Here is a 13,779-nt window from a genome sequence, read left to right on the forward strand (position 1 = left end):
CAGCAGCCCCAGCCAGCCTGGCCAATGGTCAGGAATACTGGGAGTTATAGTCCTAGACATCGGGGCGGGGGGGGGGGGTGACCAAATTGTGGAAGGCTGATTTAATGTAAACCACCCCCCCCCCCGCATCTCTCTCTTACATAAACACACTTCTCCCACATAGCTGCAAGCAGCAGGTAATACCAAAGGAGGATTCAGACTATGTGACATCATGTTCCAGGAATTGCCAGCAAAACCACATGCAGAGCAGCTTCTTTTATTGCCAAATGGACATGGGAAGCAGCCTCACACGGAGGCAGACCACTGGGTCATCTAGCCTAGTACTGTTGACACAGACTGGGAGCAGCGGCCTCTGGTTTTCAGGCAGGAGCTTTACCTTCCCTACTTGGGCCAGATCTACATGACAATGGAATGAGAAACACGTTGTGGTATTATCCACATTTCCATGAAATCAACTGTGGTCCGAAGCAAGAAAAACAAAGAATACAGCGCCAAAGTAACATTTTTTCAGTCACACGGGGCTTGAAACGTCAGGGTTGGGTGGGTGGTGGAGTCTGGAGGACACTGCATGCCATCAACCCGGGAAGCGCCGCTCAGCAACTGAGAGAGGCTTGGATCCCACCCCCAGCTCCTCCGGCAATTTTGAATCAGAGAGCAAGTAGTACCAATTCTGTAACGAGCCTGCCTTACCCATTCATCAAACTGCTATACCTCCCTGTCAGCATGGCAATTTACCTCAATGGGACTAACTAGCCTGCCTTGCTCAGGCTTAAAAGCGCCACAGTGCTATTTCCCCGCATCAGAATGGTGATTTGCCCCAATGGGACAAACTAGCCTGCCTTGCTCAGACTTAAAAGCGCCACAGTGCTATTCCCCCCCCCCATCAGAATGGCAATTTGCCCCAATGGGAGTAACTAGCCTGCCTTGCTCAGGCATCAAAGCGCCACAGCGCTATTCCTCCCCGTCAGCATGGTGATTTACCTCAATGGGACTTGCCGCCCTCCTGTAGAAGGAGAAGGGGGGATGGTGACTTCCTCCTCCCCAGCCAATTTATGAATGAGAAACAGTGAAGAGTAGAGTTGCTACTTCGCTCTCTGACCCCACCATTCCCACTGCCTCTCATTTGCTTGCTCCCTCCCTGGCTTGCAGATTATTCCAGAAAGGCAGGATGCTTTTGTGAATGGGCCAAGAGACTATAGCAGGAAGTGGGAAAGGAGGCCTCCAAAGGCCCCTACTGAGAATGGGAAAAAAGGGAAGGGGTGGGGAAGGGCAGCTCCACCTTTTGACCATGTCATTGCCAAGTCACAGCCACATCACAGTTTCATGCCCAAGATTTAATGTGGGGTGGGGAGACAGTGCACACAGCAGCAGGATTGCTTGGGAGCCACTTTAACTTTAAAAAACAGAGTAAAAGGAGTTTCCGAAAATGCAGCTTTTCAGGACAGAAGCTGCTGGATGGCTGCGGATTGGCGACGACATCATGAACGACTTCAAAATGCTCCCACTCCACACTAAATCAACCGTGAAGATGCCCCCTGGAGATGCCAGGGATCGAACCTGGGACCTTTTTTATGAAAAGCATGTACTCTACCACTGCTTTAAATAGGTTTTACAGTTTAAAAATAGCAAGAAAAAGCCCTCAGCCATCTCACCTCATCAAATTAATAAAAGTATGTGCACCCCGCACATCCCCTCCATCCCCCCCCACTCTCAATTCCTCGGAATTGCTCTGCCTCTGAAAGGAGCTACATGGTTTGAGGAATGCTTTCCCTCCCATGTCTATTTCCAGTCAGCATTCTTTTATTCCTTTTCTTCCCTCCACTCTCTTGGGCCCCATCTATATGATGCCGCTTTGACCCGCCACCCTGTCGCAACTGCACAACAACACAGCTTCGAGTCAGCATGCCCTGCGATACCCTTGTGATGTCCTGCGTGCTTCCCTAACAGACTCGCCGTGCCCTTTTTTTTTTGCCATTACACTGAAATGCGCAGCTGCCTGTGCAGTCCCACAAGTGTGGTGGTGCAACGCTTTAGTGGCTGTTTTACATTTCAGGGGCTCTGCTGTGTCTTTCTGTCCCTGTTTTAGGTAAAAATCGGGTATTTTGTGCTCCTTCATTTCCGCACCATCAGTTTGTCCATTCCCCAGCCTGAGACTCTCGCAATGGTTCGCGCTCACAAGCATGAGCGCGACGTGCCTAGCCATCGCCCCGAAATGGTGGCCAGAGCAATGTTGTTCCTCCCCCAAGACCCCCCACCAGCTGTTGGGTACTGCTGAGTCCAAAAGCAACCGTTGCAAAGATACGAAGCTGCAAAAATGTGCAAAAGTTTGATTAAATAGATGAAAATGCCCCTCTGTGCCTTTATAACTGCGCAGCTGCGAGGGGATGGGGGCGCAAACGGGCATTACAGAGTGATGCAGGCACTACGCACGCTTGCAACATGCCTACTGTAAGATGCGGAGCGAGGTCATGGAAGGAACAAACGGCCCACAAATGCAGGGGAACCTGCAGCAAACCCAAAAATCGCAGTAAAATGACTGCTTGGAACTCCACTTTTTCCGGGCGAAAACCACGGACAGCTGGGAAGTCACGGCTGCATCATCTATCACAAGGGACCTCGGTTTTTACCCGCACCGGAGTAAAAGCCTGGTGTAGATGGAGCCTTGGTCTTTCTTTCTCATCTTTATTCCATCCAAAGCAAGTCTTGGAATCTCAAGAGGGAAGGGTGATGGGTAGGAGAAGTCCTGAACTGTGTTTGACTTTATACACTCAACTCTTTTGGAACAGTGAGTTCACGTGGCTGCAAAGAAAGAGATCTACGGCTATTTTGTCTATCAGTTGCCATTATCCAGCACTGGAATGACAAGTCTGAATAAAAAAGGAGGGTTTTGCAGGGGGAGGGAGAGAGAAATCCAACCCACTTAGGGCACAATCCTATGCATGTTTAGCCAGACAAAAGTCCTACAACTCCCAGCTATGCTGGCTGGGGAATGCTGAGAGTTGTAGGACTTTTGTCTGTCTAAACGTGCATAGGATTGCGCCCTTAAACATATGTATGTCTACTCAGAACTAAGTCCCATTATGTTCAATGGGGCTTGCTACCTGGAAAGTGTACATAGGACTGCAGCCCAAGTAACTTTTGTGGGGGAGTATGCAGCCTGTTCCTCTGCATGTTTACTCATGAGTTGTGAGCCAGGTACTGCCCACACCATTCCACTCCACAGACTTTGCTACCCTTTCAGCCCAATCCTATGCATATTTTGTCATTTGTGTTTTCCTTTTTGCATGGACTTGAGGTTCAGTGTTGAGAGAAAGGCGCTTGGTACATGCTCTTTTCTGGATTGTTTGCTCTTTTCTGGATTATTTTGACAGGTGGAAGATACCACAACCCCCTTGAGGGACTACTGAACTTGAATGCTTTTCCATGAGGATGGTTTCTATGACCCAGTTCTCCCTAGTAGATGTCACTTCCCAGTGGAGGTAAATAACTGTGGCCTTGTCAACACAGGGCCATATGACAGGTCAGCTGCCTAGAAGTCAATCCTACTTCTTTTGTGACTGTCCCTGTTGAGAGCAAAAACTGCTTGGAAAGCATGTTGTCAACTCTATTCCACCTGTTTTGGAAGAATAGCTGTTTTGGATAGAGCAGCCTTCCCCAACCCAGTGACCTCCAGATGGTTTGGACATCAATTCTCATTAGCCCCAGACATCATGGTCAATAGTCAGGAATGCTGTGAGTTGTAGTCCAGAGAGCACCAGGTTCTGGAAGGCTGGCATCTAGGAAGACATTGGAAGCAGGATGTGCAAATCAGCAAAACTTGGGTTAACCGAGGTTCTCTTCATTCCCCCTGTTCTGACTTGTGTCCATATCAGATTTCAAAGTTTGTTTTTCCTTCTGCATTAAAATGTGTGCTTCCGTATTTTGTGTGCATTTTTTCATATCATTATATGGAAAATATAACCCCTGGTCATGGGACAAAGACTGCTTTCATCGCCGTGGAGGATGATCTACACCAGGAACTGGACAGAGGGAGTTAGTTCTACTGGACCTTTTGGCAGCTTTTGATACCATCAGCCATGGTATCCTTCTGAGGCATCTGTCTGAGATGGGACTGGGAAGCACTGTTATACAGCGGCTCCAGTCCTTCAAAGCAGAGCAAAAATCAAAACACAACACAACATTAAAATATAGCAACAATATAGCAAAAAAAAAATTAGTATGAGTAATTATACATACATGCATGAGACATGCAGACATAAGAGGTGTACATATTAGAAGAATTGCATTAGGGTTTTGTAGCACACTATGATGGAAAGGGCTGTAGCCTGCACAGTGAAAACGGGGGGGGGGGGGAGGCAAGCAAACCAGCCAACTTAACTTAAATACTGCCACCAAATGGAAGACTTAGTTTTTCCTGGCTGCCTCCACTTCAACACTGCACTGACCTCTGTTCCATATTTACTAAGCTAAATAACTCATTTGCTGGGTAGCGTGATAAGGGTTAGAGCAAGGTTAAACCAACAACAAATTTAGCTTTTGAAAAGCGGCAATTTAAAAGTTATTGTGACTATATTTCTAGAAAAAATGGAATAGTTTTAGCAGGTAAGAAGAGCTGTGCTGGAAGACCAAAAGCCGGTGTAGTCCAACATTCCGTTCTCACAGTGGCCAAACCGCTGCTTATGGGAAATATAATAGGCCATAATTCAAACAGCACCCTCCTGCTCATCTTCCAAGCATCCAGTATACCCAGACGCATGCTGCACCTCTGTTCCTGGAGGTAATATATAGCCTTCATGAGTGGTAGCCATTGATAGCCTTAGGGCACAATCCTACGGAGATAGGCGGCCGCCTCCAAACTCAGAGGCGACTGCCCATCCAATGCAGGAGAAGCACAGAGAGGATTGTTCCCTCCACGCTTCTCCTGCCCTGCATTTGCAGCTAGACAGCCGATTTTGGCTGTCTAGCCGTGGGAAGGCAGAGCGGGGGAGGAGGCTGCCGGACGACACATAGGATGCCCCCAGGAATGCCCCGTTTTGGTTGTTCCGCACTCTTCTTCCAAGTGCAGAGCGTGGGGCCATTCCACACCACCTGTGAGGCAGGGTGAAAGGGGAGGAAGGTCAGTTCTCTCGGAAACCACAGGCTCCAAGGCTAGTTCCCGCAAAACCACATATCCTATGGCTATCTAACCACTGACTAGCGGCCGTAGGATTGCTCCCTTAATCTCCAAGAATTGGTCTTAGGGATGTTGGAGAATTCCTCCATGGACTACCCCCCCGCCACCCCCGAAATCCCCCCAGAACGAACCCACCTACCGGGCAGCGGCGGCGGTGGATGTGGCAGTGGCAGATGCAGCGGCAGATGCAGCGGCAGCTCCGGGTCATCTTCCAACTGGTACCAGGCTGCTGCGGCCGCAAATGGCGGCCATCGTAGCGGTCGCCATTTGCGTCCGTGCCTTAGGCCGTGATAGGCTACATAAATACTTACGCAGCCTATCACAGAAAGAGCAGGGACGCAAATGGCGTAATGGACGCCATTTGTGCCCCTGCTCTTTGCCATGATAGGCTATGTAAATACTTACGTAGCCTATCACGGCCTAAGGTGTGGACGCAAATGGCGGCCGGCATAGCAGCCGCCATTTGCATCCACAGCGTGGCAGCAGCGGCCGGAAGTCCGGCTGCAGCTGGCCGGGGAGGATTCCGGGGGGGGAGGAACAGATCGCCTCCCCCCCCCCCAGCGGATGCCCCGGAACGGAACCAGGTAAGTGATCTGCTCACCCCTAATTGGTCTAATGGTTTTTTAAAGCTGTCCAAGCTGGTGGTCATAACTACATAGTGTGGATGCAAATGTCATAGTTTAGCTATGCACTATGTTGAAAAGTACTTCCTTTTTATCTGGTCCAAATCTCCCACCATTCAGCTTACTTGGTTGACCCCAGCATCTAGTATTATGAGAGAGGGAGAAAAACTTCTATCCACTTTCTCCACACCATGCATCATTTTATATACCATGATCTTTTCTGCCTTTATTTACTTTCTTTCTAAGCTAACGGGTCCCAGACTTTATAACCTTTCCTCAGAGGGGAGTTGTACCAGCCCTTGAAGCAGTTTGGTTGCCCTTTTCTGAAACTTTTCCAGCTCAACAATGTGCTTTCTGGTGACCACAGATGTACATAGTATCTGAAATATGATCACACCATAGATTTGGATAAAGTCATTGCGATATTGGCAGCTCAATTTTCAAATCCTTTCGTAAAGATCCCCAACATAGAATTTATCTTTTTCACAACAGCTACACATGTCCATGTTTTCACTGAACTAGTATCCACCACAACTCCTGATGGGATTATTATTTTGTTTGGCTGCATCCTGTTAAAAAGGCAGTTAGCAGAGAACAAAAAGGCAGAACGTAATGAAAATTTACAAGTCCCACACTCACACAAGGTTATCTTAAAATAAAAGGAGACCACAGCTTTACTCACAAATATTCTTGCAAATAATATGTAGGCACAGCATAGAGTTTCAAGTGAGTTTGTTCAGTCCATTTTGTGTTCCTTTACACAGGAAGGAGCGAGAGCAAGCACATGTGCTCCCAGCAATGGGGGGCGGGGGAGAGAGCAGGAAACTACACTGTAGGCCATAGAGATTCTAAGGCTAGCTATGCCCAAAAATTCCCATACATTAACTAACTGCAACACTGCCCCCTTCCTGTAACTTGCAGATGAAGTTGCAATATTCCTAACAACTCCCTTTCCAGGTCAGTCACCACCAGCTCAGTTCCCATTAGCATGTATGTGAAGTTAGGATTCATTCTTTGCCTCAATGTGCATCATTTTGCACTTGCTGACACTGAATGGCATTTGCCATTTTGATAATTTCCTTGGTTTGCACAGCTCCTCTTGGAGCTCTTTGCTGCCCCCCCCTTTGTTTTAACCACCTTAAATAATTTGGTGGCATCAGCAAACGTGGCCACCTCACAGCTCACACTGAACTCCAGCTCATCGATAAACCATAAGAGCAATTAGGATATGAAAATAATATGGAAAAAGGCATCCCTCTAATCCTAGTCTAGACTATTTAAACCGTGATGTAATCTGTGGCACAGCTACTTAATTTTAGATCTTGGACTTAATGTTCTTAGGGGGGTGAGGGAGCTTTAGAAAGCCATGTGTATTGGTGCTGTTGTGAAACACACACAACGAACATTTCTCTTCTTCCCTCCCCCTTCCCCCCGACAATAGTAAATTGTAAACTGGAAACTGATTTGAATTGTTAATGTAGACCTGACTTTGGATGCCTCCCTCTTAATCCACAATTTCTACAATTCAACCAGTCTTAAGCTTTTTTGTCCCATTGATTTCAATGGGGGAGCTAAGTCTATACACTAAATAAATAAATGGATGGATGGATGGACGGACGGACGGACGGACGGATGGAATCAATGGGACTTGAATGTGCTTACCTTTTGCTGGATTGTGTCGCCATTTCTGTTTCCAGCCTCATACGAACATAACAGGAATCCTTTGAAGTGAATGTGGAGTTTCTTACTCAGCTGAAGCACTAAAGCAGCCCTGCTAGAGAAACGGACCATGTAATATTGCATAGTGCTTCCCACAGTGACCACCAGGAAGCCCACAAGAAGGCCCTCCACTGCTGTTGCTCCATAGCTACGGGCTTTCAGTACAGGGCCGGCATCAAGGGTAGGCATAGTCACTAAGGATGGACGGACTCATCTCCGTCCAAGGCGGGGTGAGCCCACCGCAGCTCATGTGGCTCAGACCTGCTCAGCAAGCCTCCCTGCTCACCCCACCTGCCAAGCCACGTGAGCTGCTCCTCCTCTCTGCACCAAGGACTCCAGCAGTCAAGCCCTTGTGCTTTATGCACACAAGGGCTTGACTTCCAAGTCCTCGGTGCAGCCAGCCCCCAGCACTCTCACCCTGGCCTCCTCAGGCCAGGGCGAGAGTGCTGGGATGCCACCGAGGCCCTTCCTCCCCATGCCGGCTGTTAAGGAAGACAGCCAGCGGAGGCAGAGATGTCCTGGTGTAGCCAGTCCCCAGTGCTGTCACCCTGGCCTCCTCCTGAGGAGGCCAGGGCGAGAATGCTGGAGTGTTGCGGCACTCCCAGCCACTCGCTGATCTCCAGGGTGCTTGGCAGCCAGGGCCATCAGGCCCACAGGGCTCAGTAAGCAGAGTCCGGGAGCCCAGATGGGGGGGGGTCTGTCGGACTCCACCCTCTTTTTGGACTCCTGCGCCATCCCTAATGGTCATGCCCCTGTCTGCAAGGGTCTACTGACAAGAGCTGGAGTTGCTCCTCTTCAGCATTGCAGCCTACTTGTTCAGCTGCCTCTTGTTCTAGCCCAGACAACAATAGTGGTGAGAAGGAGAAGCAGTAGGTGTCACAGCCTATGTGTTCACTGGCTCTCTATCTGTCAAGCAAGCAAGTGGTGAAGAGCGAGGGGATGAAGATCAATAGCAGCTGGTGACAATGGTGGTGAGAAGATAGACTCAGTGAAGAAGGGGCCAGTTGGGGGTGTCATGTCCAAGGGACCTCAAACAGGTGGAGCCTGCACTGTTCCAGTGGCATACTGCCCCTGTGCATGGAGATTTCATGTAGCCATGATGGCTAACCAAGGGCAGTATCCAATGGTGTAATTCCATGAAATCTGTTGGGATTATTGCAACCTCATCTGCAAGGTACTGGAAGGGGGCAGTGTTGCAATTAGTTAATTCATGGGAGTTTTGATGACAGCTAGCCTTAGGATCTCTATAGCCTACAATGTGCTTTCCTGTGATTTCTTCCTTTTTGCTCCTCCCCTTCCTCCCCCCCCCCCATCTCTCTCTGACCTCCTTCAGTGCTGGGAGCACATGTGTTTGCTTCCTCGCTCCTGCCTGCATAATGGAACAAAAAATGGACTGAACACACTCTTTTTGAAACTCTACGCTGTACCTGCATTTTATATGCATCCCCAAAGTGTTCTAGGAAAGTGGCAGGAACCTTCAAGCATTACTTCCTAGGATGCTCCAGGGACACTTTAGGAATGAGGCTTCTATGGCTTCTATGGCAAGTACCATAGAACCTGTTCCTAGAGAGTGTTTTCCTCCCCACACCTCCTTTTTCCAGGGGCTGCAGATACATGGGCCTGGGATTTGCCAGACAAGACTTGGGGGACTGCATGTGGCCTGTACTTTTTGCACCCTTGCTTTATTGAAAGGGCTGACTTAAAGATAAAGAACCATAAAAAGAAAACGCAGGGGCCTTGAAATTGCCCATCCACAGTTAGCACCCAGTAGCCAGCTGAGAAAGTACATAAACAAGCTAGTCACAGACTTCCTGGCTATGGTGAAATGTAATGTATTTGTATACCACAATACAAATTATTGTAATGATTTCTAAATTTGAAACTACATATCTATAAATTAACATATACACATTTTATGCAACTCTTTTGACCTCTTTTTTGGTCAAACGTTTCCTTTTTTCCAGTGCTGTATAAGTAGAGATGTTGCAGGAGTCTGAGAGCGGGCTGGAGTCCAGCGGGCTCCCTCCACTTGGCCTCCTGGACCCTGTTCACTGAACCGCTGAGCTTACCAGACCTCGCTTCCGGACCCCTCCTGTAATGTTGCAATAATGGCCCCTTTATAGCTGCCATTTACACAACATTACATTTATGGGGGGGGGGGACCAAGCTGCCATTTTTTCACACAATGGCAGCTTGCTGAGTGCTGAGGGGTCAGGCAACTGCTGGGTGCTAGTTGGGGAAGTGGCCAGACACTTACTGGGAGTCTGTGGACCGCACGGCGGTTCGTCCAGGGAGCCAAACGGGGCGGACAGACGCCGGCGGCTCAACAAATGCCTGGTGATGTGGACGGAAGCGAGTCCATCCATCCCTATGTATACATGGCAACCCCTGGGAGCTGCAGGACATTTTTCTGTCTAAATGTGCACAGGATTGCACACTTAGGCTAATGATAGACCTGAATCTAAGTCATCCAGGTTGTAAAGCCTCTGTTTCTTGCAGCCCCTCATAGATTCAGTGTTTACATTTTGCAGCACTCTATCCGCAGCTTCTTCATGGGCCCGTCCCATGCTGTGCTGGTGAAGTAACGTCTGTATCCTTGAGTTCAACACCCTGAAAAAACTGCCACCTGTTTCTGGCCGGAGAAGGGCATGCATTCAAGGGTTCCACAATGTCTCCCTTCAGACAGAGGAAAGGCCTGCAGTGACACCCAGTGGTCCTAGCTGGATTTGACCAGAAGCACGCTGTCTTTCTGTTTCACTGCCTGTGCCTGAAAGGATGCCAAGGGTGGCCAGAAGCATCCTTCCATTTTTTATGTGATGGTGATGGTGGTGGCAGCTCCTCCTCCTTGCCCGGCCAGCTTTGCGCTGGCAAAAGGAAGCACCAAGACAGGCCCCGCGAGGCAACATTTCGAAGCACCTTTTTTAAAACTTACATTTTGAGCAGCAGCAATCTGAACCAATCAGATGCTGCTTTTGGAGAGATGCGGCCAATGAGGGCACAGGAGAGGCAAATGGGCAGCCTTTAACGTCACTCCGTTGCCCTCATTGGCCGTTCCTCCCTAAGGCAACCTTTGATTGGTTCAGATCGGTGCTACTCAAAATGTAAGTTCGGAAAAAGAGTTATTTTAAAATGGCGTGCCGCAGTGCAGGCTCTCCTTGCTGCTGCAACGAGGTGCACTGGGCCAGCTTTTGCAGCTGGCCCAGTGTGTCTGCAGCCAGGGCAAGGCTAGAAAGAGAGAGAGGAGATGGAGTCACTGCTGCAAGTTCAGAGCATCATCTGGGGGCCCTGCAGACCCTAGGGCCCTGGACTTGCACCCCAAGGTCTGGCCCTGGCTGAGCCACTGACAGTGAACACCCAGATACCTATGGGAAGGGCTCAAGCAGGGCATGAACACAACTGCTTCTCCTGCAGCTGTTCCTTGGTGACTCGTATTCTGTGTGTCTCCACACAAGGCATTTCTCATGTGCTCATGGTCTTCACTCACGGAAGTTCGCGGGTCCTTCCCATGACATCGTCAGTCTCCGATGCCCCTCCCACGATTTTCAAGCGGGAATCTGCCATTTTATAAAACCCTGAAAATGCTGTAATAAATCAAAATTGCGCAACAAAACAGCGCCATGTGCTGGCAGTATAAATAAAACACGAGGGAAGGAAAGCGGCAAAACCGGGGGGGGGGGGAGCATGTGTATTGTGCCGATCGTTAAACCCACGAAGGCTCCTGAAGATAAAGCCCCAGTAATGCTGCGGGATTTTTGCTACGTGTGGAGAAGCCCTCAGAGGCAGAGAAGAGGGTGTAGTGGAGAAGGTATTGCTCTGTATGCCAAAGAGCAACACCTGTCAAGCAGTGTCAAGCAGACTAGAAAACCGAAAAGGGGCAGACTCCTCCACAGAAGCACTGTGAGTGACAATACCGGGCTCCAAAACGAATTTAGTACCAGGAACGTGCTATCGTCCCCCAGACCAGAATGCTCAGGGTGATCTTGAGATGGAAAACAAAATCAGGGAGGCCTCCAAATGAGGGAGTGTTGTAATAATGGGTGACTTCAACTATCCCTACACTGCCTGGATAAATGCCCATTCCATTTATGCCAGAGGGTAAATGCCTCAATGCTATCTCTGATACTGGAGTGAATATACAGTTATCATGACTTGAAGCCATGGGTAATCTTATTCTCTGTGAATCTGTCTAATCCGCTTTTAAAGCCTTCTAAGGGCCAAAGGACATGTTCTGTTTAATATGTAGCATGCAGCTCTGCATGGATTTTTTTCTCAACTCAAAGGTAAATGAGGGGGCCCAATCTGGATCAGGACCACTGATGCTGCCGCCGCCACCGACACTGCTACATTTTTAAAAGAAATGAGTGAGGGACAGCTGGTTGGCGGCAGGGGTGGCTGGCTATGAGGGTAAGAAAGCAACTTACCTGGGGAGGCCACAAACTAGTTGCACCCTTGGCCACTGTGAGAAACCGACACTGGACTAGAGAGGCCTTTGGTCTGATCCAGCAGGGTCTTCTTATGTCTCTATGAAACAATTTGTGGTAGCATCATGGAAAAGGTGGAGAGGAAATGGTGAAAATGTGTGTAAAATGCTTAAGAAAAATACAGCTCCTGGATCTCTAAGGTTCATGTACTTCCAACAGCATATTATGCACCGAATTTGTCTCCATTTACAACACAGTCCTGTGCGTGTCTACTCAGAAGTAAGTCCCACTGAATTCAATGAAACGTATTCCCAGGAAAGTGTACATAGGACTGCAGCCTTAGCTTGCTTTCAGAAACTATGCAACAATTAGAAACTGCACTACTCGATATAACTTACTAGGGGGGTGGTATAAAAGTTGGAACAGAACAGGCCAGAACGGCCCCTTTATTTAAAAAAAAAAAAAAGCCATGCCAAACACTATGGCATGTGATAGAGACGCCTGAGAACAATGTTTTAGGACAGAAAGGTTTGAAAACTGTTGTTCTTATTAACCCCTTAATGCCCAGGACACATCCGGAACAGAACGGAATGGCCTGGAATAGCCACTTCCAAATGAGTCGAATCAACCAAATTCACCAGCCAGCCATAAGTACATGGGGCTGATGCAATCAGCCTCACAACTTCCACGGAAACCACGTTTGGATACCCGTTCCAGGTAGGGATGTTAGAGAATTCCACCACGGATCCCAGGGGGGCTGAAAGCCAGTGACTTCGGCCCCCCAGAATCCGTGGCGGAATGGAGCCCCCTGCCCCACCACCCCACGAAAGCCCCGTGAAACGGAGCCTACCTGGCTGCAGCTCCGGCTCCGGCTCCAGCGGCGGTGGCAGCAGCAGCTCTGGCCACTGCCGGGCTGCTGCGGCCACAAATGGCGGCCATCATAGCAGCCACCATTTGCGTGCCTACGCTGGCCCGTGATAGGCTACATATATATTTACGTAGCCTATCACGGCTAAAGCAGGGACGCATATGGCGTCCCCTACGCCATTTGCATTCCGGCTTTAGCCATGATAGGCTACATAAATATTTACGTAGCCTATCACGGGCTTGCGTAGGGACGCAAATGGTGTCCCCTATGCAGGACGCCATTTGCATCCACACCAGCCCAGCAGCAGCTGGAGGCCCTGCTGCGGGTTGGCCTGGGCGGCGGCTCCACGGCCTGGCCATGGAACAGAGCCGGCCGGGCAGGATTCCGGGGGGTAGGAACGGATCGCTTTCCCCCCCCATCGAGGATTATAGGGGGAGGAACATATCGCCTCCCCCCACCTGCGGAACCCGGCGGAGCCAGGTAAGCGGAGTTTCATACAGCCCTAGTTCTAGGCTGTTTTTCAAGAATGTGGACTGTTGCCCAGAACAGGTACCTGAACATGGTTTCTGTGGAAGGTTTGTGGCTTATTGCATTCCTCCCATACAGACATGTGTGACTGGTGAACTTGGGTGATTTGGGTCTCTTCAAAGTTGCTGTTCCAAGCTGTTTTTAAATATTGTCGCTTATTGCCCGGATTGGATAGTGGAACATGGTTTCTGTGGAGGCTTTGTGGTTCATTGCGTCCCTCCCATAGAGTCATGTGTGAATGCTGAATTTGGTTGATTTGGCTCATTTGGAAGTGACTGTCCTGGTCTATTTTTCAAGAATATGGACTATTGCCTGGAACAGATACCTGACCGTAGTTTCTGTGGATATTCCATTCTGGCTTTTACACCATCCCATTGCTAGGGCAAAACATCACCCACTCTCCCACACTGGAGGCATTCAAGACGAGGCTGGACAGCCATTTGTCAG

Source organism: Heloderma suspectum, chromosome 1, assembly GCF_057233095.1.
Source record: "Heloderma suspectum isolate Gila_16-S chromosome 1, 16-S_ref, whole genome shotgun sequence".
In the NCBI taxonomy this organism is placed as follows: Eukaryota; Metazoa; Chordata; class Lepidosauria; order Squamata; family Helodermatidae; genus Heloderma; species Heloderma suspectum.